The 26368-nt window shown below is 39.4% G+C and overlaps 1 protein-coding gene across 2 annotated transcripts in view; it reads left to right on the top strand.

The window, feature by feature from the left end:
• The window catches only part of CARM1 (coactivator associated arginine methyltransferase 1), a 228072-nt gene that overhangs the window by 44597 nt on the left and 157107 nt on the right, over positions 1–26368 (top strand). The gene's annotated exons all lie outside the window — the stretch shown is intronic.

The following is a 26368-nucleotide window of genomic DNA, read 5'->3' as shown; positions in this document are numbered from 1 at the left end:
ACACAGAAGCTTGTGGTACAAAGTCATTGGCATCAAGGGGACGTGTTCTCTGGGGTGCAGGTGATTGTGCACATTTGGCAGGGGATGGACAGCATGTAGCACAGAATGTATTTGATGTATATATCCACTAACGGTGTCTTGTCTGGGAGATGTAAAGAACTGCTACAATCAATGAGAAAAATACAAACATATCAATAGACAAATGGGCAAAAGCTTAAATGGATTTTTCACAAAAGAAGATATCCAGATGACTCATAAATATAAGAAAAATATTTAGGAGCAGACGCTTGCCCAACTTGGGAAGGGTCCTTATTCAAAAGGAAAGGACCTCCCTTCCCTTTCCTCCCTCCCTCCCTTCTTCCCTTCCGTTCGTCAGAGTTTAGATACTTGGACTGGGTCGAGCAAAAGAGAAGTACCAGACTAGGTGGGCAAAGAATAGGGACATAACATAGAAAACTGTGGAAACAATTTAACGCAGAGGGAGCGGTGACTAACTCTAAGTAGTTTGTGATGAACAGAACAGACCATAGTAAATGGAGGAGGTAAAGACCAATAACAATAGCTAATACGATTTAAGCAATGAGTCTCAGAAACTGTTCATAATGTTGTGTCTATAACAACTGTTAACGCCTTCCCAACAACCTGTGTTGTAGTTACTCTTATCACCTTTACACAGATGAGAAAACTGAGGCCAGAGGGATTAGGTAATTTGTCCAGGTACCAGTGTATGGTAATTGGTACAGCCAAGATATGAACTCTTAACTCCTATAGTTCTTAAATAAGAAATAAGAATTTAGAGAAAGAAACCTTGGAGGCCCCATACAAAAGAATTTGAAATCAGTTCTGTATATAGGGTGGGCAAAAGTAGGGGGAGGGTTGTTCATATGGAAAGTAATACAATAATCAACAAATTCTTATTTATTAATACAAGATACATAAATATCGTGTATTAGTTACCTTGTATTCTGTGTTTCACGTAGTTGAAACTATAAACCTACTCCTGTCCCGCCCTGTATTACGGGGGTCCTTCAGAAAGTTTCAAGGGTTGGGGGTAGTGGGATGACCAAAGATGTATGTTCAAAAATTCAGTACCCATGGGGAGAATAAATACTACCAAGGCAATGTCAGAGGCAGGCATATCAGCTATTTATCTGTTCCCTATTTAATTACAAATAGGAAATGAAGGAGAAAAGGGTAAGAATATGAACTTGCCCACATTAAGGCAAGGGCAGCAAACATAGGGTGCTGTGCTGTGTCCCCACGAAGGCTGTGCCACAGGCTTGGTTCTAAACCACCAGCATGAACATGGAAATACAATCAAGCCACAGTCTCCATAACATACTGGATGAAGACAGTGAGAGGAAGAGGAGAAGGTATAGAAGAAAGGATGATTATGTCATATACATCTTTCTGATGTTTTGGCCTAAGATATAGAGGAAGACTCTAAAATGTCAAGTTCAGAAGATAGTATTTTATAAATATTACTTTTAACCCATATTTTCATAGGTATTGGGGAATACAGAGTTCAAAATTGTTTCTGAATAAGCTCCTTTTGCGCAGCCACTGATGTAGCCAGTTGAGTGAAGAGGCGTATGCTTTAACTATCAGCTGAGCAAGGCGTGCAGTTGACATTCTCTTAAAATGTTGCCTGCCTGGGTAGAACTGGCCTGTGTCCTCAGCCTGTTCCATTACTCACCCATGCAGTCATGCACACATGCTCTGCTCGGAAGTGACCTGCAGGGCAAGGGTGGAGAGTAGAGACCCAGAGGCAGGATCAATGTTATTGTAAGGAAAATATGTCCACCTGTGCTAACATAGGCAATACGTTCAGACCAAGCAAGGTCTACTCCGTGTAGCATGACCATGTGGAGTTTAGTCTGGGACAATTATTAAAGCAGGTGCAACCAAATGCCCATGACAGTCATAACTCATTAAAACACCCCAAAGGCTAGGTTTGAGCAGGACAACCTCCTGGGGTGTCTCTAAGATTCATTGTTTGTAAAATGTAAGCCGAAGTAACTGAAGGGATGTACTGGATGGAGTTACCCGACAAAAATCAAGTGATCGTTTATCTGAAGCTGTCTGTGGTGGCACTGTGTGGATGGCAGGATTGACTTCTTCTGAAGGCTTTCCTTGCTTGTAATTAGAAAAGAAATCATGAAACAATACGCCCATCTACTTCAAAAGGATTATCTTATTATTAAAGGACAAGTGTAAAAGAGCATGATTTAAAGTTTTGAAAAAAAAGGTTAAGAGAAACTTGATTTATGGAAAAGTATTCATGGAGATAATTCCTTAGATGCCTTATTCTCTCAGTAGCTGAATGATGGGAGTCTGACCCAGGGTCTGCACTGAGAGTAAGTAGCTTTCATCCATACAGATTCCCTGCCTCTAGAGGCAAAGAGCAAGGATGGGAGAGAGCAGAAGTCACCGACAATCTTGCACATATCCCCTTAGACTTCCCCAGAGGTGACAAAGAGTATAACATAGTCTGAAGTGGAATGACTGAGGACTTGCCTTCTCACCGGCCCTTCTGCTCTCTTTCTTGTTTGGGGGTAAATCAACCTAAGAAACCCTGGTGTGCAGTTTTATCAGCAAGAAACCAATATATGGTTTGGAAAACATTTCCAAAAGTAAGAAAGGTTATACTTCTGGAGAAAAAAATTTTAAATACCACTTTTGGGGGGCTGGACTCTGTCAGTGGGGACACTTTTATCAAATGCTTAAGAAACAAATAATTCCAATGTTATGAAAACTGATCCAGAGTTAGAGTATTTTGGTCAGTTTCTTACGGCATGGTGTTGATTGTCAGGGGTTGGCCTGCCTCTGGTAGTCACGTGTGGCCAAAGGGCAAAGCAGCCAGAGGTGCATCTTCTGAAGGAGAAAAATGTGAGAATACACTAAATTCTTAACAAGTACATTAACTTATTAGAACATAATTAACAATATCCAAGCCAGGTTATCAAGGAAATTTAGGAATCGTTTAACAGAATACATAGGAATAAAATTTTTCACTTAGCATTTTAATAGAATAAAGGAGAGTAACATATAAATAGATGGTAAAAATTAATTTAATAAATTTAAGCTTTATCTGTGATACATTATTAGTAAACTTAGTAACATTAGTAAAATATTAGTTTTTAAAACTTTCTTAATATAGTGAAGAATTTATATAATAAATATATAACAGATTTCATATTCAGTAGTCATGCTTCCCTAGACAGTTTGGCTCAGTTGGTTGGGCATCATTCTACAAAAGGTCGCTGGTTCAATTCCTGGTCTGGGGATGTGCCTGGGTTGTGGGTTTGGTCCGTGGTCAGGATGTATGTGGAAGGCAACCAATCGATGTTTCTCTCTCCCACTGATGTTTCTCTCCCTTCCTTCCCCTCTGAGTAAGTAAGTAAGTAAGTAAGTAAATAAATAGTCATGCTATAAAGATATTAATCTAATATTTTAAAATGTGACATAGTTGCCTATTCCCACTGCTGTTTAGTCCATTGTATCAATGTTGTTTTGGTCAATAATTAAGGGTGTTTTTTAAAGGAAATTGCAAAGTTATCATTGTTTTGAAATGCTCGATTATTTACCTACAATCAACTGAAAATGCCAAAGTTTCTCCCCCAGATATGGGAGGAAATGCTCCTAATAAATATTTTAATGGAGTGCTTATAATATTCTAGGGCATAAATAATAAACAAAAACATTAGGCAGTATAAAGCTATGTGGAGAATTAAAATAGGGTTATGTGATAGGGAATCATTGAAAGACTAAGGATGGATGGTGGGGAGGTGTTATTGGAAGGTGCATTATTAGGAAGTGATGTTTAAATTGATACTTGAATGAGGAAAAGGAGCCAGTCATGAAGAAAAGGACTTCTCACCCACAGAACTGAGCTAATAAATTTCTGTTGATTTAAACTGCTAAGGCTGTGGTCATGTGCTTACTAGCAGTAGATAAGTAATACATAAGGGTTGTCAGAGGCCTGCGAGAGAAGTGGAGCCATTAATGATCTGCCAGTTTTCTGTCATAAAATATGAGGGGAACTTCAGATCCAAGACTAAGGTTATGGAGTAAAAGACCAGGAGTCCACTATAGGGGTTTTGGAGGCCAAGGAATTATGGGATAGTGGGTCAGATAAATGAATGACTTCAGAGGCTTCAAATTATAGTATTATATGAGGTTAATGAAAGTGTGAGGCATAATGGAATAAGTCTGAATGTGAGGAAAGTTGGCAACCAGCTGGAAGGTCAGGGGCCATTGGGTCATTATTCTCTAATGTAGTTCCAGGCGGGTGGCAGCAAAGAGGTGGGTAAAGTCTTCTTGGAGAACTGTTCTCGTAGGGACTGGAACTGTGAGGTGTAGTGTCTTAGTCTTTCCGGAGAGTTTGATGTAGGGGGTTGGGAGAGAAGTGATCTTATTGGAAACGGGAGGCTAGGAACAGCCTCTTCCTTGTAGAGAGTGTATGGAGATACACAATAGACTGAAAACAGCCAGCAGTATAATGATAATGTATGGACTTGGCCTTAGTTTATAAAGCAGAGAAAGTAAGTCTTGCAGGTAGTAACCGGAATCTCCATGCTTTCAGTGTTGTAACTCTTCAGTCTACTGCTTAAAATCCTTGGTGACCATAGCTAACATCATACTTCATGGGGAAATACTGAAAACTTTGTCCCTAAGAACAAGACAGGGATGTCCACTCTCACCGGTTCTGTACAACATTGTACTGCAGCTTCTATCCAGGGAATTTAGATAAATAAATGGAATATACATAATTTACATATTTCTATACATATATCCATTTCTATATGTATATCAAAAATTTGAAGGAACACACACATTAAAAACTATTAGAGCTATAGGTAGTTCAAGGTTGCAGTGTACAAGATCAGCACAGCCAAGTCAGTTGTATTTCTATGTACTAAACAATCTGAAGATAACATTTTGAAATTCCAAATTGTTTGAATAAAATACTTAGGAACAAATTTAACAAAAGAAATGTGAGACTTGCACACTGAAAACTAAAAAACATTGTCAAAAGAAATTAAATAAGACGAATGGAGAGCTATCCTGTGTTCATAGATTGGAAGACTTAATATTATTAGGATGATATCAGAAGACTAAATATCATTTAGATGACACAACTTGACAATTTTATCAGCAGAGTCGGTGAAATATCTATCAAAAATCCAAATGCCTTTATTGCAGAAATGGACAAGCTATTCCTAAAATACGTATGGAAATGCAGAAGACCCAGAATAGACAAACACAATCTTGCAGAAGAACAAAGTTGAATGACTCACACTTCTCAATTTCAAAACTTAGTGTAAACCGATAGTAATCAAGCAGAATGGTACTGGCATAAAAACAGACATTTAGATCAATGGACTTAGAATTAAGAGTTCAGAAATAAACCGCATACAGTTATGGTAATTGATCTTTGGCAAGGGTGTCAAGCCAATTAAATGAGGGAAAATACGTTTTTCAGCAAATAGTGCTAGGACAACTGGATATTTACATGTAAAGAAAAAAAAGAATTTGGATCCCTTCACCATGTACAAAAATATATAACAAGTGTATAACAAGTGTATATATATTAACTCAAAATATATAACAGTGTAAGCTATAAAACAGTGTAACTCAAAATATATAACACTGACAGCTATAAAACTCTTAGAAGAAAACATAGGCTTAAATCGTAAATTAGGCAATGGTTTCTGAGATGTGATACTTTAAAGTACTAAGTACAAGTAACTACAGAAAAAACAGGTAAGTTGGACTTGATCAAAAATAAAAAACTTTTTATGCATCAAAGAATATTATTTTAAAAAGTGAGAAGAACAGAGAGAGTGGGAGAAAATCAAGCAAAAGACTTGCATGGACATTTCTCTAAGGAAGATAGAAGGTACCCAATAAGAACATGAAAAGATATAGTCATAACAATTCTTAGTCATGAGGGAAAAGCAGATCAAAAGCACAACAAGATACCACTTCAGACTTCCATCCAAGATGGAGGCATAGGTAGACATAATGTCCCTCCTCGCACAACCAAAAGGACAACAAAAAATTAGAAACAGAAACCAACCAGAACTGACAGAAAATTGAACTGTATGGAAGTCCAACAACCATGGAGTTAAAGTAGACACATTCATCCAACCTGGTAGGAGGGGCAGAGTCTGGTGGCTTGGCAGAGAGTGGTTGCGGGGAAAAAAAGCAGTTGCTGGTGGACCTGGGCACACAAGGCCGCAGCAGGTGGACCCAGTGAGGCAGCAGATTGTGGCGGGGTGCCAGCGCTCAAGGCGGGACCGCCTGGCAGACCAGGCGGTCCCACGTTCACACACAGATAAACCAGGCAAAACTGGGGAGCGAGAGAGACTACACAACCCATAGTCCCAGTGTGGGGAAATAAACCCTCAAAACATCAATTGAAAACACTTGTGGGGGTTGGGGTGCCAGGAGAGACTCCCAGCCTCACAGTACAGTTTGTTGGAGAGACCCACAGGGTCCTAGAATATACACAAGGCACCGCATAGGAATCAGCACCAGATGGGCCCAATTTGCTTGTGGGAAATGGCAGAGCTGACTGATCTGGCAGAGAGCAAAGCAAGTGCCGTTGTTTCCTCTTGGATCCCTCCCCCACAAACAGCGTCACAACCCAGCAAGGAGGTTACCCAGCCTAGGTGAATACCTAGGGCTCCGCCCCTCACTAGGTAACAGGCATGTTAAGACTAAAAAAAAAATGATCTAAATGAAAGAACAGATCAAAGCTCTAGAAAAAATACAACTAAGCAATGAAGAGATAGCCAACCTATCAGATGCATAGTTCAAAGCACTGGTAATCAGGATGCTCACAGAATTGGTTGAATTTGGTGAACTATGAAATTTGAAATTAAATTTGAAATTTCAAATTTCATTTGAAATTAAATGAAAAAATGAAGGCTATGCTAAGTGAAATAAAGGAAAATATACAGGGAACCAATAGTGATAGAAACTGGGACTCAGATCAATGAAGTGTACCAGAAGGAAGAAGGAAACAACCAAACAAAAGAATGAAGAAACAAAAATTCAAAAAAATGAGGAGAGGCTTAGGAACCTCCAGGACATCTTTAAACGTTCCAACATCCGAATTGTAGGAGTACCAGAAGAAGAAGAGAAAGAGCAACAAGTGGAAAAGTTATTTGAACAAATAATAAAGGAGAACTTCCCCAGTCTGGCAAAGGAAATAGACTTCCAGGAAGTCCAGGAAGCTCAGAGAGTCCCAAAGATGTTGGACCCAAGGAGGAACACACCAATGCACATCATAATTACATTAGCCTAGATTAAAATGGAGAAAATCCTAGAAGCAGCAAGTGATAAGGAGATAGTTACCAACAAACGAGTTCCCATCAGACTGTCAGCTGATTTCTCAAAAGAGACCTTATAGGCAAGAAGGGGCTGGAAAGAAGTATTCCAAGTCATGAAAGGCAAGGACCTACATCTAAGATTGCTCTATCCAGCAAAGCTTTTGTTTAGAATGGAAGGGCAGATAAAGTGCTTCTCAGATAAGGTCAAATTCAAGGAGTTCATCATCACCAAGCCCTTATTATATGAAATGTTCAAGAGACTTAGAAAAAGAAGATAAAAAACACGTAGAGTAAAATGACAGCAAGCTCAAAATTATTAACAACCACACCTAAAACAAAAAGAAAAACAAACTAAGCAAACAACTAGAACAGGAACAGAACCACAGAAATGGAGATCACATGGAGGGTTAGCATGGAGGGGAGTGGGAGGAGGAGAGAGGGGGGAAGGTAGAGAATAAGTAGCATAGATGGTAGGTAGAAAATAGACAGGGGGAGGGTAAGAATGGTATGGAAAATGTAGAAGCTAATGAACTTATAAGTATGACACATGGACATAAACTAAAGGTGGGGAATGTGGGTGGGGGGTGCAGGGTGGAGGGGAGTGAAGGGGGGAAATGGGACAACTGTAATAACAATCAATAAAATATATGTTTAAAAATACCACTTCAGCCCTGGCTGGTGTAGCTCAGTGGATTGAGCACAGGCCTGTGAACCACATGATCGCGGTTTGATTCCCAGTCAGGGCGCACATGCCTGGGTTGCAGGCCAGTTCCCAGCAGGGGACTCATGAGAGGCAACCATACATTGATATTTCTCTCCTTCTCTCCTTCTCTTCCTTCTAAAGATAAATAAATCTTAAAAAAAATACCACTTCATACCCATTAGGATGGCAAAATGATAATAGAATAAAACAGTAACTATTATAGAAAATGTGGATAAATTGGAAACCTTATGCATTGCTGGTGGGAATGTAACATGGTGCACCTGTGATAGAAAACAGTTTCTCAAAAAGTTAAACATAGAGTTACTAGATGACCTAACAATTCCACTCCTAGGTATATCCCAAGAAAATTAAAAGAAAATTTTAAAACAAAAACTTTTATAAGAATGGCTGTAGCAGCATTATTCATGATAGCAAAACAATGAAAATAACCCAATGGATGAACAGATGTGCTGATGAATGGATAAGTAGTGGTATGTCCATGCATTGGAATATTATTCAGTCATAAGAGGAATGAAGTACCAATAATAGGATAGATGCACCTTGAACATATTATATGGTTCCTTTTATGTGAAGTGCCCAGAATAGGCAAACGCATAGAGATAGAAAGTAAATTCATGGTTAGCAGGTGCTACAAGGAAGGATTGGGGAGTGACCGGTGTTGGGTATAGTACAGGCTTTCTTTTGAGGACGACAAAATGTTCTGGATTTAGTGACGATGTACAACCTTATGAAGTAAAAATACCACTGAATCGTACATTCTAAAATGGTGAATTTTATGGCATGTAAATTACATCTCAACGAATTCCAGGCTTATTATCATGACGTCCTGAAGATTATGGTTTTGATGACTTAAATGTGCATCAACTCCCTTCTAACAAGCTTGAAAACCACCGGCAGGTTTTCCTGAAGCCCGTGGACCCGGGAGGACTTTCGAAACGCAGAAGTGATGTAGTCATGTCTTCTGATCATTCTGCCATGAACCCACTTGGCTTTTTAAATTTGTTATGGTTTTTGGTGGCAGTGGCAGCAGAGTTCCTAGGGTCTGTTCCTTAGTCTCATGGTGCTAGGAGGCAGGGCTGAAACACCTATTTGTGGACATCAGTTGTGGTGAGAGGTGTGTGGTCCTTGAGCCAGCAGCCACTGCGGTAGCTTCACATTCCCCCATTTCTGAGCCTGGCAGAGATGGCAGCTGGGAGGATCATTCCTTAAAGATCAACCTAGAAGCTTCATGCAAAGCCCTTCCAACGCTTTCCTAAGCCCCTGTTTCTTTGAATCAATGTCTTTTTGTTTAGCTAGAATAATTTCTGTTCCTTCAGTTCTAGCCTGATAGCTGCCCATGGGGTATGCGGATCCTGCCAACCTCTTACCCTGCTTTTTCAGGCCTCTGAACCTCTGTACAACCACCGGCAGGTTGGTTGACTGCTGTCACTTCTACCTGGGCTGTGCCATTCTCACTTCTCTGCCTAGTCATCTCCAAAGCCTCAGTCACTACTGGGAAGTGTCATCATATGGAAGAATCATCTCCAGGAGGTCCCTTGGAACTCACCTCCCCACCCCTCCATGTCTAACACCATGCTACACTGCAACACTCTGATTACAAGTTGAGACTGTGAGCACCTGGAGGGCAGAACCTTGTCACACTCTCTCTCTCACCCTTTCGCTTAGCACCAGTGCTTGCTTCTCAGAATTAAATGTATGCCTTTGGATATTCCTAGTATTTGTGTGTGTGTAGGTATTTGTAACAAATAAGGACAAAAGACCAGCTTGAGAAAGAAGAGTACTAGAATTATACATAAGGGAAACTATAATAAAGTGGGGCTCTACTTGTAGGGCCATGATGGAGTACAGTTGTTCTTTAAGTTACTTCTTCAGGGTAATTTAAGGGCTCATTAAATAAATATTTTTCATACAAGTCTGAATATAGTGAAATTAGGGCATACTTTCATCTACTTATATAAGTGGTAGGGTCTACCACCTAAGTTAAAAAGTTTCTGTGATATGATCATTGAATGGTAAACACATTCCAAGTTACCACAGATATATAGTATATTTTATAAATATATGTACATGTGTTTTGGGGAAAATATTTTAAGTGTTGCAGATCTATGGTCCGAAGGCTTGTCCTTATCAGTGCCACAATGATGGAAACTTTAGATTGGACACATGGCACAGGGCCCTGGCTGGGTGGCTCAGTTCCTGGAGTGTCGTCATCCTATACACCAGAAGGTTGTGGGTTCGATCCCTAGTCAGGGCACATGCCTAGGTTGTGAGTTCCATCCTTCCCTGGGATGCATGTAGGAAGCAACTGATCAGTGTTTCTCTGCCTCTCTCTGTCTCTCTCAAGTCAATAAATATGTCCTTGAGTAGGATTAAAAAAATAAATACGGCAGAGCAAAGAAAATTAGAGGGAAATTTTTCGCCTGTTGTATTTGAAAGGGCGGCCTTAGTCTGTCAGTGGCTGGTCACTCAGAGTCCCACAACTAGACACACGCATCAAGTTCTGGATTTATCAAAGAATGCAATAAAGATTGAGTCTTTTTAAAAACTCAGATGCACAGACAACAGTGTAGTGAGAGCCAGAGGGACAGGAGGGTGGGGGAGAGTGGAGGTGAGAAAAATGGGGGGAAACGGGGGTAGCAAGAGAGTAAGAAAGGCAGATGGCAAAGTTCATAAAGCCTGGTGTTCAAAATGCAGCAAGGTATTTTAAAATAATAGTGAGTCGGGAAGATATGCATAAATACCACACTATTTATGAAATTACACTCATTTCTTTGGAAGCCTATGTAAATTTTTAAGGAAATGTGGAAAGACAGGCACACTCCTCACTCTTTGTGCTACACTTACTGAGTTCATTGTCAAGTGCATTCCAGTAATTCCAGAGACTGCAATTTCAGTGTAGTCTTATACATGTATCAGATTCATTTTGTGTGCCTTTCAATTTGATAAAATACTAAGTAATTATTACCACTTCAAGGCATATGAGATATATGCTATGCTCCCTTTTTTGTAAAAATAACTCTTACTTTTTCTATTATTAAAAAGCATAGCTTTTTATTAATAGATATTAATTACTAGGAAATCAAAAATGGAGATAAGCAAGAAGATAACCTGTAATTCTACCTACCAGAAAAAACTACTGTTATAGCTTTTAGACACTTTCCTAAGTGTATAGTTTTTCCTTATAAAATTAAAATTGTACAAAACATCTTATTTTTTTAGAATACAAGAGGAATAGCTATCCATGTTAACATTATTTTTGGCTGTTTCACGATGTCTCTTTATGTGGATTACCGTGACCTATTTAATTAATCCCCTATTGCTTGACATTTAAAATTTTCCAATTTTTCAAAAGTACAAGCAGTACTGTGATGAATAGAAATGTAATTAAATCTCTTCACACAACCTTTATTATATTCTGAGGATAAACTCACCACACTGAAATTACTGGGTCAGAGGGCATGATAATTGTAAAAGCTTTTGATATATTGGGTTGGCCAAAAAGTCTATTTAGTTTTTTCTTTAAAATAAAAGACACATTTTTTATTTTCCCCAGTAACTTCATTGATTTAGATACTTTGAGTATGTCAGCTATCTTCTGCTATTGGCCTCTGGTGGATAGAGGCTGCTAAACATCTTCAAGTGCATAAGACAGTCCCACAGCGAAGAATTATTTGGCCAAAATGTCAGTAGTACCAAGAAACTTCACAAATTACATCTGACACGTTTGACCAGTCACAGCACCTTCTCCATACACTGCACAAATCTTTCTTTTTTTGCATCTTCTACCCTTAATATTAAAATGACTTTACAAAGATTCACCAGTTCTTTCTTTCCTTTCTTTCTTCCTGGGATGGGAAGGAGAAAGAGTGGGAGAGAAACATCAATGTGTGGTTGCCTCTCATGTGTCCCTTATTGGGGACCTGGCCTGCAACCCAGGCATGTGCCCTGACCGGGAATCGAACCAGTGACCTTTTGCTTCGCAGGCTTGCGCTCAATCCACTGAGCTACACCAGCCAGGGCAGATTCACCAATTCTGATACTGTTTTTAAATGCCTGCTGATACAGCAGCTGCCACAATGCAGTCAGTCTAACAAAATTGTTTTGAATGATGTTAAGAACAACTAAGCACTATTAGAACCATCGTCGGCAAAAACTAAACGAACTTTCTGGCTCACCCAATGTATTATCAAATTGCCCTTCCAAAATATACCATCATTTACATTTTCATCATACAAATGTTATTTCTTTGTATTTTAACCCACATTCACTAAAAACATTGAAAAATGTCTTCACAAATTTGATAGATAAAAGTTTGCTTAATCTGTTGCTATATATCACAGCATATTTCCAGTTTGTAACTTGCTATAAATTTGTGAGCCTTTAAACAACAGGTTTTCAGATGTATTTGGTTTTTGCCCTTACGACTGCTGTCTGTGGGATCACACTTGGGAAATAACAACTGTTCTGCAGCCCAAGTTTCTGTAGCAATTTACCTGTATTTTATTTTATTATTTTACTGTTTCACTTTTTAACAAAAAAATGTTTAACGTACTAATCATTTTGGGGGGAAGAGTAAGACATAGATATATAACTGTTTTTATTCCTCAAGTGTTGATCCAGTTCTCTCAACACCTTCATTGCACAAACCATTCTGTCCCCACTGGTGCTTTCTAACGTTAAAAAGTAATTCAGTTGTTTAAAAATCTGCATCATGTTCTATAAAAAAACATGCTGGTCTAAACATTTAAGAATCTATAACTGCAGTAAAAATGCAAGCTCTGTGTCATGTAGAGTCTCATAATGCCTTTTATAAAAGAATTCCTTTATCTAGTGAAGGAGTGGGGCAAAATTATTGAATGACTACCAGTGAGGGCTCTTAGTAACCTTGTTACCCTTTCCTGAAACCTAAATGTCTTGGAAAATTCCAAGGCGAGATCTGGTGCATTAAACAGCATTAGAAAAACATTTTCTTTATTAAGACAAAATTTATTGTATTTTTTCCATTAGTATTTAACCTCCTCATACCCACCTCCTCCTTGCAATAACCACACTGTTTGTTGTCCATGTCCCTGAGTCCTTGCTCCTTTCTGCTCGATCCCTCCCCTTCCCCCCACCCACTAGCTGTCATCTGTTCTCCATCTATGAGTGTCTCTGTCTTGCTTGTCAGTTCAGTGTATTCATTATGTCCACATATGAGTGAGATCATACGATATTTGACTTTCTCTGACTGGCTTATTTCACTTAGCATAATGTACTCCAGGTCCATCCATGCTGTCACAAAGGGTAACATTTTCTTCTTTTTTATGGTCGAGTAGTATTCCCTTGTGTAAATGTTCCAATTGTTTTATCTACTCATCTACAGATGGACACTTGGGCTGCTTCCATATCTTGGTGATTGTAAATCACAATGATGATTTGAATGTAGGAGTGCTTATGTTCTTTTGAATTACTGTTTTGGGTTTCTTCGGATATATTCCCAGAAGTGGGAATGCTGGGTCAAAATGTAGATCCAGTTTTAATTTTTTGAGATATCTCCATATTGCTTTCCACAGAGACTGCACCAGGCTGCATTCCCACCAACAGTGTGCAAGGGTTCTCCTTTCTCTACATCCTTGCCAGCACTTGTTTGTTGATTTATTGGTGATGGCCATTCTGACAGATGAGAGGTGATATCTCATTGTGGTTTTAACTTAATCTAGGACATTGCTGGTAGCAATATTTTGTGTGATATATTTCCCCAGGTAAGGGAAACAAAAGAAAAAATAAACAAATGGAACTACATCAAACTAAAAAGATTTTGCACAGCAAAGGAGACCATCAACAAAATAAAAAGACAACTCATGGAATGGGAGGACATGCTCACCAATACATCTGACAAGGGGTTAATATCCAAAATCTATAAAGACCTTACAAAACTCAACACCAAAAGCAAACAAACAAATAATCTAATTTTAAAAAATGGTCAAAGGACTTGGATAAACTCTTTTCCAAATAGAACATACAGATGGCCAATAGACATATGAAAAGATACTCAGCATCACTAATCATCAGAGAAAAATATTTTCTAGTTGCTCCCTAATTATAAAAGAATATTTAAAATGTAGAATATTAGAATTCTAGAGGGCTTATCTGTCTACTTAATAACAATTTTGAAAAACAGAACACTAACTGCTTTTTTGCACTTTTTAAAAAATTAATATAAGACAGAAAAACTGTACTTGAACAAGAATTAAATAAAAAAATTAATACTGCTAAATAAAACTGGAAATGTCTCCTAAAATCATTGATTATGATGAAAACTGGAGTAACAGCTGAATTCACTCAATAAGTGACTAGATATTTGTCTCATTTTTACCTTTGCAATATTGTAATCTATAAGAAATAAGCATTTGTGGTATCACCGAACACAGCATGCAAACATTTTCAACTTGACTAGACAGCATGCAATATTTCCCAAAGATTTTTATATTTATTCTCTTTACTAACATTTGAAATTGTCAGTATTTTAAGTTTAGGCCAATCTGGTAGATGAATATGAAATGGACTCTCATTTTGCTTTTAATTATATTTCCCTAATTAAGGTTGAGCTTTTTTTTTTAAGGTTGAGCTTTAAAAAAATGTTTATTGGTCATTCCTCTTGTGTAAAGTGCCAGCTAAATTTCTGTGCCAATTTTTAAAAAAAGAAATATGTATTTGGTCATTCAGAAGACCAACATTTAGTTCCCTCAAATATTTGGTCTTTATCCGCAGTGTCTGGCTGACAGCTCCCCAAATCCTTAGAATTCTCTAAATATTGAGAGTGGAAGTATCTTTCATGGTATTTGTGAGGTGACCGTGGAACGCACTTAAGGACTGAGGCTGGTTTCCACCCAGAGGACTGGAACTTTCAGTCTCTCCCCTTAACCTCTGGGGAGGGACCAAAGATTAAATTAATCACCAATGGCCAAGGATAATTAATCATGCCTATGTTGTGAATCCTCCATAAAACCCCCAAAAGACAAGGTTTGGGGGACTTCTCGTTGGGTGGACACATGAAGGTGTTGGGAGAGTGTCGTGCCTGGAGAGGGTGTGGAAGCTTCTTGTCACTTTTCCGTGCCTATCCTTGTACCTCTTCCATCGGCTGTCCCTGAGTTATGTCCTTTTACAGTGAACTAGTAATCTAGGAAGAAAAATGTTTCTCTGTGTTCTGTGAGCTGCTCTAGTAAATTAATAAAACCCAAGGCAAGGGTCATGGGAACGGGAACCTCTGATCTGTAGCCAGAGGGACAACCTGGACTTGTTTCTAGCATCCGAAGTGGCGGCTGGGGGCAGTCTTGTCAGACTGAACCCAAACCTGTGGGATCTAGTGCTATCTCTGTGTAAAGAAATGGTGGCATACCTGGGCAGAATTCGTGAACAACCTACTGATGCCTAGAGAATTGCTTGCAGGTGTGGAGACCCTGGGCCCCACCACACACACACACATTGGAATTGGTACCAGCAATTTAGTTTAACCTCTATGGACACAAAAGAGCAAATATATTAAATTATCTATTTCTCAAGATTATCTGAAGCAATTTTTAAATTAAGCTTAATTAATAGTGTTAGAAAATTCCTTTGGAATGGGTCAGAGATTTAGTCAATAATCTAATGGTTCTAATAGTATTTTGAGGTCTCATGTTCAGATTTAGGGATTTAAAAAAAATTTTTATTGTTGTTCAAGTACAGGTGTCTCCATTTCTTCCCCTCCATCCACCCCCACCCACCCATCCCCACCTCCCACCCTCCATCCTACCTCCTTTGACTTTGCCCCTCTCTCCTTTATTCAGGTTCCTTGACCACCCTTCCCCTATTGTCCTCCACTACCCCCTTCCACCTCCCCTCTTTTTCGAATAGCAAAGGTGCTGAAAATGGAGGCACATGTGCAAAAAGGGACGACTGAACAGAGAGAAATGTGAGAAGGAAATGTGCACTATGACACACAAAATAGGATGGACATCCCCACTTTCGGAAGGTTAGAGCAGTCCTCAAACTTTGTTTGTGTGAGTCATCCTGGGGTCTTGATCAGACATATGAGTACACACGCTCCGATTCGGCATCAGGTAGGCCTGGATCAACATTGCAGACAAGCCCCAGGCGATGCCAAGGCTGCCGGTCCGTGAGTTGCAAACACGTTAAACAGGAATAATTTAGAGGAATTTGACTTTGACTTCTTTTCAGGCACTACAGTTCTAGGCTTAACTAAGTATGGGATTCCTCATTTACTTGGTAAAGAGACACTTCGGGCTTCATTTTTTCAAGTATATTGCTATTTCAGTAGGTGAATTATCCACAGTGACAACCAGAATCTTGACCTCAAGTAAATTAGTTACCCCTGAAGGTAATAAGGATGGGGATAGCACGTTCTCAGATTTCTGCAGGCTGAAATAGTAGAACTACAGCACAGCCAGCGGGACTTAGCTGATGCTGGGCAGTTAGAACGTTACTACAGGGCATGCAGGAGAGACTTGTACAAGCTCTTCCACTGGGTACAGAGGCCGGTCACCATGGAGTCTCTGCAGTAACCCGTCTAAACCACACAAGAGCTGCTTCTGATTTGCAGAGTTTCTGACTTGCCTGCCCATTTTTTTGTCTGTTCTAGGCACAAGAGGCTATGTAAGTGTGAATGTGTGTGTGTAAATTGGCAGATTATCTAAAGTTTTTTAATGTGTTTAAAGGCAAATATAATCAGCTATGGAGAAAATTCCAACTTCCAGATTTCTACTTGAAAGGAGGTTAATGGAGAATGTTGAATGAAGTCTAGGCTCAGATCTACTTATTACCGTATTTTTCGGACTATGTGATACACTCCCCCACCCCCCAATTTGGGAGGAATAATGGTTGTTAGTGCTGCTGTTGAGTTCTGTTTACATTTGCATTGGTGAAATATTATGTTATTTATGTTACTAAATATTTTGCCACATTTTTTGCTGAAAATTTTTTTCCCTATTTTCCTCCTCTAAAACCTGGGTGTGTCTTATTGTCTGAATAATACAGATAACTAGCCATATGGTCTTGAGCAAATCACTTTTCAGCCTGGGTCAGGTACCCATTTCTGGGATGAATGAGCTGCGCAAGACACCCTCTAGTGTGTTTCAGGTCAACAGTGTCTCCAAAGAGCTTGGTGTAAAACCTGAACCTGGGCTTTGAACCTTTTATTTTCATGAGGAATTAATATATGTTAGGCCCAGAGGGTCAGCCTTCTAAATAAAAAATACTTGCTTTATTGCCGAGTTTGAAAAGAGTTTATAACACGGACAACCTCCTTGCTTTTGGTAGTTGTCAGTGTAGTAACCATTCCTATCCGGTTGATTTGATTTTTCACTTTCTGGCTGCATCAGTGATTTTCTCTTTGATTTGGTATACTGAAGTTTCACCACAATATATCTCAATATAAAATGTCTTTTTCTTTATCCCGAGGGCAACTCATGCTTCTAGTATATGAGGATTCATATTTTATGTAAGTTTCAGCGTATTCTTATCCATTGTATTTTCAAGTATTATTTGTCCCTAGTCTCTCTCTTCTCATAGAACTCTTACTAGATGTATATGAGTTCTTCTTATATTCTCTGTCTTGTGACAGATTCCATGTTTTCTGCCTCTGTGTCTTTTCCTGGGCACTTTATAAGATAGCCTGTGGTGTATTTTCTTTTCACTAAATCTTTATTCAGCTGTTTTTAAACTCATCTGTTATTTTGTTTTTTTTTAGTTTCTAAAATTTCTGTTGGGCTCTCCTGCACACCCACCCATGCTTTCTTCATCTTTATTGTCCTTTTTTTTTATCTCTTCCACTTCTCCATGCACATCTGTCATCATTTAAAAGACACATCACACTAGCAACAAATGATCTGAACAGGAAATAAATGCTCCCATTTAAAAATGTTTAATTCGTACACATTTTTCTTTGGATGTACACTTAAACTTTCTCTATTCTAATATTTGAGAAATACTCCCTTATACCCTGGCTTATTTTGAAAAATCACTATTTATTCTTTAAAAAGTTCTTATTTGGGTATGAAATGTTATGTAGGGATCTGTATTAGTTAGGATTCAATTCAGCTGCACACAACAGGAAACTCCCAAATGACCTTAAAAAAATGTCTTTAAAAAATGGAAGTATACTTTGCCTTCACATGAAAGACATCCAGCAGTTGGGTGTTAGGGTGGTCAAGGGGTTATGGCCCTGGGCATCCAGCAGGTACCAGTCCAGAGTTGGCGCCGGGAAATGTTCAGGAACCTAGCTTCCTGAGTTCAGCTCACTACTCTGTCACCTAACTTCACTCATATAAATCGTTACCAAACCGGCCCAGGCTTAACATGTATAGAAAAAGGGTAAACTAATTTTTTTCAAGTTCTTCTTTTGTATCACTTGTTTAAAAAAGCAGTCCTTTGCACATTGACTTGAAATGCTATCTTTGGCAAATACTAAATACTTCGATAACTTTATTTCTGAGTTTTTTCCTCCTGTAAATCCATCCATTTGTTTAGTGTTGTATCAGAACTACACAGCTTTCAGTTTGAACCTTTAATTTCTGATAGTACTGTTTCTGGCTATTTATTTATTACTGTCCACCCCCACCATAGAAAAGGAAACTAATGGCTATTTTCATTCATTTACTTTTCTTGGAAAGAATTTAGAATCATGGATTAATTTCCACTCCACATATGCCTACACAACACTGAAAATCTTGGAATTACAGGCAACTTCTAGACTTTGCATTTATTTGTCTTTTACACACTCCAGCTTTTGTAGTTCTGTTCAAATGGTCTGATCCTTCATGTTTCTTGCTAAATTTAGTTCTAATGGTTTTATAATTTCGTTGCTATTTAAAATACATTTAACAATTGTGCGGGGGTGGGGGGAGAGCTGCTACACAGAACAACTAACTATTTGGTCATTTTATTTTGTAACCAGGTTCCTTTCTCAACTCTCTAATTAGTGTAAGTTTTACGTTGATTCTCTTGATTCTTTCAAATCCACAATCAAACCACCTTTATTCTCCTATTTATTTTCATGCTTGACTACATTGGCTAGAAATCTGAGAACAATGTCAATTAATAGAGATTTGTGCAAACTCTTTGGTCTTATTTGTGACTTTAAATTAATTTCAAACTGAGGTTCAATATTGACTTTTTGTTCAATGCAAATATTCCTTATTGTAATAAAGATTTACCCCAGATTGCTAAAAGTATTTTAGTGAAAGCTTTTCTTTTCCCCACTGCTCTTTTTTTCTGCATTAATAAAATGTATTACATATTTTCCTTCAACATGTTCATATGATATGAATACTAATGACTAGAGGACATTAATATTAATTGCTGTGTGGGACCTAGAATCAGACTGCGAGGGTTCCAATCTTATTTCTACCTTATTTATAATCTTATTTATACGAGCTCTGTAACTGGGGTGCTTTTCTGCTTGCTATCTCAGTCACCCGCCTGGACAGTGCAGGTTAGAGTTGGTGCAAAGGGTTGGTACCTCAGGGTTGGTGCGAAGGTTGGATCTCAGTGCATGTCAGTTCTCAGAACACTGCCAGGTGAGGGGTAAGTAAGAGCAACAGCATCATTACTTTTGTAGGGTTTGGGCTCACCTGATACTATGATATTATTTTATTTATTATAAGATGAATAAAATCCTAGTCATAGAAAGAAAAATAATATTCCTAAGGAGATAAAGCTAAGTACATGTTCTAACCAAGACTTCGATCTAGGCCGTCTCCATGGTCCTTCATACTCACAGCGGAATTCCGTGCTCACTTTGGGAGCGGCATTGCCGACTTTATTGCTGTACTGCCTTGTCTTCGTGAGGGATTCAGGTAGCGTTCCATGGTTTCCTCTGTTCTGGACCGGTGTTCGGTAGCGTAGAAACTCTCCTTCCTCAAATGTTTGATGAAATATTGCCTGGGGGCCATCTGAACTCCATAATTCTTTTGGAAGAAATTCTACAGCACTTCAAAATTATTCTCAGAGCCAAGTCAAAGAGTCGTGATCTATACTTAGGAAATATTTAGTGAATATGTATTTTGTGACTATAAGCTTAGTGAATATGTATTTAGAGAAATGTATTTAGAGAGTATGTATAGTGTGTAAGGGATTTGGTGAATGTGTATGGCGTGTGAGGGATTATGCTGGAGAGTATTGGGTAAAAAGACAGGAATAAGGCACCTGAAGGAATTTACAGGCTGGTTAAGAGGTAGATAGAGGCTCAAAAAGAGCAGGTCAACAATGTATGACAAGAAATTAAGATAAAGAAAAATGTGAAAAGTAAAGAAAAACAAAAAACTAAACAAAAATGAAAAAAAGAAGTTAAGGTAGTGAAAGAAGGCTATGCTTAATCAGTTCTTGGAAAGGGTAATTCTTGAGGGCTAGAGCGATCCCATTCCCCTTACGGAGCAGACGTGGTTTGAAGCAGGCTGTGGTAAGAGAAGGGGAGATGTACCCCTGATCACTTTGAAAGCAGGATTTCAGATCTCCTATATTGAGAAATCTTGAAATGCTTTTGTCCCTTTCTCCTTCCCTTTTCCTTGTCGTAGGGCGCAACATAATGCCGAGCAATGAGGAGGTGAACTTAAGCAAATCCCCCCGTGACTCTTAGCCTCAGCTTTCCTGTCCATAGAATGAGCACGAGGAACCCCACCTCATGCTATGACAGTGTGGAACAAATGAGATAAAAATGGGAAAAATGCTCAACAGAGATAGCTGGCGGCTCGGTTGCCCCATTTTTCTTTGTGTTACAGGTCACTGTTGTCAGTCAGAATGGCAATATGAGTATCAGCAAATGAAAACCTTTTTAAAATCCCTACGCTAATCGCCCTATGCAGATTAATGTATTAACACGCATTACTCTACCTACAAACCATGTGGGACGAATTACCCCTTATTTCCAGATCTACCGTGTTCATTCATGACATGTTCACTCACTAGCCTTTTACATATGCCGTTCCTATTGCTTGGAATGACCTCTTCCCCTTATTTCCTTTCTGTGCAGAAAGCTCTTATTTTCCTTACGAGACTCAAGTCCAGTGTGATGCCTCCTATGAGGGATGTCCCAGGCCGAATGAGTTGCTTGTTTCTCTAGGGTACCACTGCATTTCAACAGATCTCTTCCCCCTGCACTGCAAGCTCTCTGAAGGCTGTGACTACAGTTTCTTTCTGCATCTCTTTCTGTTGCCAATCAACAGTGACTGGCTTATAGCAGATGCTCATAAATGTTAGCTGCATGTGCACATATGAGTGAATCCCCAAACCGAGGCTTGCAGACATCTGGCTCCACCGTACCAGCTGCAGGGTAAAAACACAAATGAATCTCTAGAACAGCTCTTGACAGCCAAGTTGTTATTTTATACTCTTTCATTGGAAGCTCACGCTTTTTTTGTTGTTATAGCTGGTGAAACCACATCAGAACAATTATCTCCAACTGAGTGAATTCAAGAAGATAGTTTATAATCTCTAGAAACCACAAGGAGAAAGCTGGTGATCTGAGAAAACTCTTCCCAGAAAGAACGGAGATACCACAATATTTTGTTTCCCTGAAGAAACATTCACAGTGAAATTAAGTTTAAATCTGAGAGGAGAAGCTTATTTAGGGAAAGTGTGAAGAATTTTACATTCTTATGGAGAAATTTAAAAAGTGAACTTTTTCTTAACGTCACATCATATTTGGAAAAGCATTTAAAAAAACCCCGAAGATCTAAACACTATTTGTCAGAGTTGAAAAAAATCAGCTAAAAATACCAAGTATTTGATTGTCACTTTGACATCTGTAATGCTCTGAGATTTCATTGTCTTTGTTTTGTGTGGTTTAGGAAGTGATCAAGACTTAAATGATGGTATTAACTCAGTTTAATTCAGTAAGCATTGTCAATTATAATCTGTGTGCTGAGTGCTGTGCTGGAAACAGTAGACATACATTCAACAGAAAGAGTTGAGACTTAAAGAGAAAAAGATCTCTTTTTCTAGAATTCCTAGTAACCACGGGCTCTCTAGCTCCCGGTCACTTTCCTATCTTGAGAAATCCCCAGGGGAGCTGAAGCATTACTCAGACAAGCACTGCGAATACATTGGAGAGAACAGTCTGTTCCTAGAAAAGCTGTTAGGGAAGTGACATACTCTTTCATTAAAGGCAGAATGAAATGTTACTTCCTTCTGATTTGAGAATATTGGTCACAGAGGTGTTTAAAATTTCATTATGGACTTGGTTTTCAGTGTTTATTTGTTCTTTCTGCTAGGATCATGTGTAGATAGAAGGACGTGGAGTAAAAGAGAGAATGTTAAAAATTTCTAAGCTGATTCAGAGGCTAGAAAGATGAGCAAAATTTGTCCTTTTCATTTTTAACAGTGAATATGGCGAATGGGCCTTATGTGTAAGTGGTGGAATGAAGCCGATGGTGGTTTCAGTCAGTTTGACAATTCACGGTCCCTGCTGTGCACCGGGGCCTCCAGCGGAATCAAAGATAAGAAGGGCACTCTGCCCGTGGACAGTGTGACACCTTCCCAAGTGCACAAGAATGGGGGACCAATGGGAAAACAAGCTAAGTACTGTGAGGGAGCTACAAAGGCTGGGGGTTGGTGGAGTGAGGGAGACAACATGTGCCGGTTGTAGGGCAATCAGGAAGGGTGCCCTTTGGAAGGCACATTAATAAATTGGGTAATTTTGGTGGCAGGAGGGGAGCTCTGTCCCTTCAGAAGTCCTGATCTTTTCTTTCACATCTCTACTGATACCACAGTTCTGTCTTTCGTGGAGAGCAGCTGGTAGCCAGTTTGGCTGGGGTGTGGTATGTGTCTAGGGAGTTAGGGGTTTGCTGGGCAGAAGCAGGAATGGTGCCGGAGGGCACGTTTCCAGTTTCGTGCCAGGGATCTGTACTTTAGTATTCCAGGAAGGAGTCTTTGAAGGTTTGAGCAGAGCGTAGCAACCACTGCACATGTGCTTCGTTAATTGAAATCTGGTGGCTTGGAATAGAGTGAACTCGTTTTCAATTGCAGGAGCAGATAGCAGTGGAGAGATTGTCACAGTTGTCTAGTTGAGATGTAATGAAAGCGTAGAATGCGCAAGGTCAAGAGATTCGGGTGAAGTGTTCTTAGACTCGATAACGAAAAACGATTCATGAAAAGGGAAAGTGATAGATTGGATGTCATCAAAATTTAAAACTTTTGCTCCATAAATTTCTCATGAGAGAAAAAGGAAGACAAACTACAGAATGGGAGAAAATGTTTGCAAACCATGTATCTGACAAAATACTGGTATCTACAATACGTGAAGAACTCTCAAAGCTCAGTAGTAACACACAGGAAGAGTCCAATTTGAAAACGAGTAAACGACATAGCAGTCACTGAAGAGGACATACAGATGGTAAATAAGCACATAAAAAGATGCTCAGCATCATTAGCCATCAGGGAAGTGCAAATTAAAGCCACAATGAGATATCACTGCACCAGTATAAGAATGTCTAAAGGAGAAAATGGTGACAACCCTAATGTTGTCAAAGATGAGGGGGAAAAATGGCTTATTTGCCCATTGCTGGTGGGAATGTTAGATGGAACAGAAATGGGTAGTTTCTTATGAAATGATACAAAGTCTGTCTGGAAAAGTCCAGCCATTGTTAATATAGTGAGAACTGTGTCCAACATTGATGGAACCTGACAGCCAAAAAACTTCAGCTTTTCTGAAGTTTTGATCTGTCCTTTCATTTGGGCCGTGTTTCTTTGCTTGTTTTGGCAACCTCCCTGTGTGTGTTTCTATGTATTAGGTAGAGCTGCTATGACTCCCTGTCTCAGTAGCATGGCCTAGTGTAGTAGGTGTCCTGTAGGTCCCAGGGCCATAGCCACCCTTATCATCCAAGCTTGGTACTCAAAGTGTGCCATTTGTGTTGGCTGAGTACACCCTGCTCTTATAGTTGAGCTGTGGTTGCTGTCGGCAGGTCAATGGGAAGGATTTAGCCAGGCCAGTCAGCTGCAAGGGTTGGTTGTAACCACTGATCACCAACCTCTGTCTTCTGTGGAGGATCAGCTGTGCAGGACCAGGGTGGTGGTGTTCAGACATGGTCTGTGGCTGTCCACTGGGTGCACTGGCCCTGGGGTTTCCTGGGTGACATAGGCAAAGTTCACCCCCACCTGGGTTCTGCCTGGGGCCACCCAATCTGAGATGATTGCTGCTTATACTGGGCTTGGAGAGTCCCAGGCAAAGGCAACCTGTGAATCCAGGCTGACTGCTGTTAATGCTGAACCTGGAGCCACTTACCAAGAGGAATGAGGGCTGGGGACCCACTGGGATTGTCTGTTGCTTATTTGAGAGGATTTAGGAAGTTGTGAAGCATCAGCCAAGACCAGCCATTCATATGGAAAGGCCACTATTAACAGTTCTAAGTTGGGTGGGATGGATCCATGGTGGGGCAAACAGTGTGAGCCAGGTTGATGGAGTCTCAGGTATGTCGCCTACCTCCTGGCTCTGTGGCTTTGTCGGGAGAGAGCTCAGAAAAGGGACAATGGCCTCTACCAGCCTTTTGGTCTGGTAGAGAGCTGTCCCCCAGGTCTTGTCAGACACTTCGGTTCCTCCCTGTATGTCACTGGTGCCTTTCAAGCTGCTGCATTGGTACTGGAGCTTAGAGGGAGTGAGTCTGAGTAAGTCCTTGTGTGGGTTCTTTAAGAGCAGCTGCTTGGGACTCTTAAAGTTTCTTCTACCAACTCAATCCCCACTGGATTTTGCAGCCAGAGATTGTGGGGACGTATCTTCCTGGCACCGGAACCTTGGGTTGGGAGGCCTAGTGTGGGGCTGGAACTCCTCACGCATGAGATATCCCTCCCAAATTTCTGTCTACCACATGCAGATGTGGGACCAGCCCATTCTGTATCTCTACCCCTCCTACCAGTTTGGATGAATGTGGTTTCTTTAATCCCATACTTGTCAGACTTCTATGCAGCTTGATTTCTGACAATTCTGAGTAATGGTTCTATAATTTAGTTCTAATATTAATGTGGTTGTGTGAGGAGGCGAGCCATGTTTATCTCTGCTGCCATCTTGGTATATATCTGTTTAGACAGCTTTCTACAAAGAGAAACACAATATTAAATTGCTACAGTGATGTTATACGTGCTGCTCTGCAACCTGAACACAGAGGTACCATGTTTAATTTAACTGGCCATGTACGTGATGGACATTTTCTAGCTATAATAGATCCCTCTAAGATGCACGTCCTTGATTATACATCCATCCACACTTTATCGATAAAATACATTTTACAAGAATTTGTTATGAGTAGAATGTCTAGCAAAGAGTACATAGATTTAAAATTTTAAGCCATATGAACAGAATACATTTCAAGAATATACAAACTTACTTTACCACTAATGACCACTCATTGTTTTCTTATAGCCTTTCCAATATTTGATATTGTCAACATATATAGTTTTTAAATTTGCTGTTGGCATTTTCTAGTTGTCAATTGCCTAATGACCCCTCTTATTATGTTGTTAACAGAAATGCTTATTCTCCTCATCTTTTAGAGCTAATTATATGTTGGGGATACTAAGTTGTTATATATGTTGAGAACCTTTTCCTAGTTTATCACTGCTTTTTAATTTTATTTCAAATGTTAAAATTTTTTGCCATAGGTATATTCTAATATTTGAAGTAGTTACCAGTGCTTTCTGGACATTGTGGCGTACTTAAAAAGACATTCCCCATTATATTTAAACAGGATGGGGAGAGGATAAACAAAAGAGGATGCAAGGGGAGGCCTTTTGCAATTTATAAAAGTAGGAAAAAACAGCAACTCAGTCTATACCCAAATTAAATCACAACCAAACAAACAATAACAACAACAAAAAAATGTCCAAACCTATCTGGTTAAGGAGAATTGTGTCATATAAATTTTGAAACTTTTAATCTATTCTGGGGTGGGACACCATCAATACAGGGTGCTTTCACTGTTTCAAAAAATATTTAAGTTCTAGGGATTGTGCTAGGTTTCGGCCCAGGGGTAAAAAAAGATAACCCTAAAATACAGTAAAGTTGCCCCTGCTCACAAAGAGCTTACAGGCTATAATAGTCGTGCTTGTACAAGGGACTTAGGAAGGCTGGATCCTCCTTCCTCCTTCATCCCATCTTATCCTACTTCAAAACCATAAGAAAAACAATTGCTAAATGCTAAAAAGCCCTATTTCTTGAAGAAATATTTCTTGTGACTTTAAGAAAACACACTGTGTAAGAGAGCCCCTGTTTCCCTTCTTCTGCGTCTGTGTTCATGCCTGCCTCCCTGCAAGGAGACACCGATGCCTTCGAGGCACTGAC

Source organism: Sturnira hondurensis, unplaced genomic scaffold (genome assembly GCF_014824575.4).
Source record: "Sturnira hondurensis isolate 20B ecotype Veracruz unplaced genomic scaffold, ASM1482457v3 Scaffold0013515, whole genome shotgun sequence".
NCBI classification, from domain to species: Eukaryota; Metazoa; Chordata; class Mammalia; order Chiroptera; family Phyllostomidae; genus Sturnira; species Sturnira hondurensis.
This window is presented reverse-complemented; position numbering and strand designations above follow the sequence as displayed.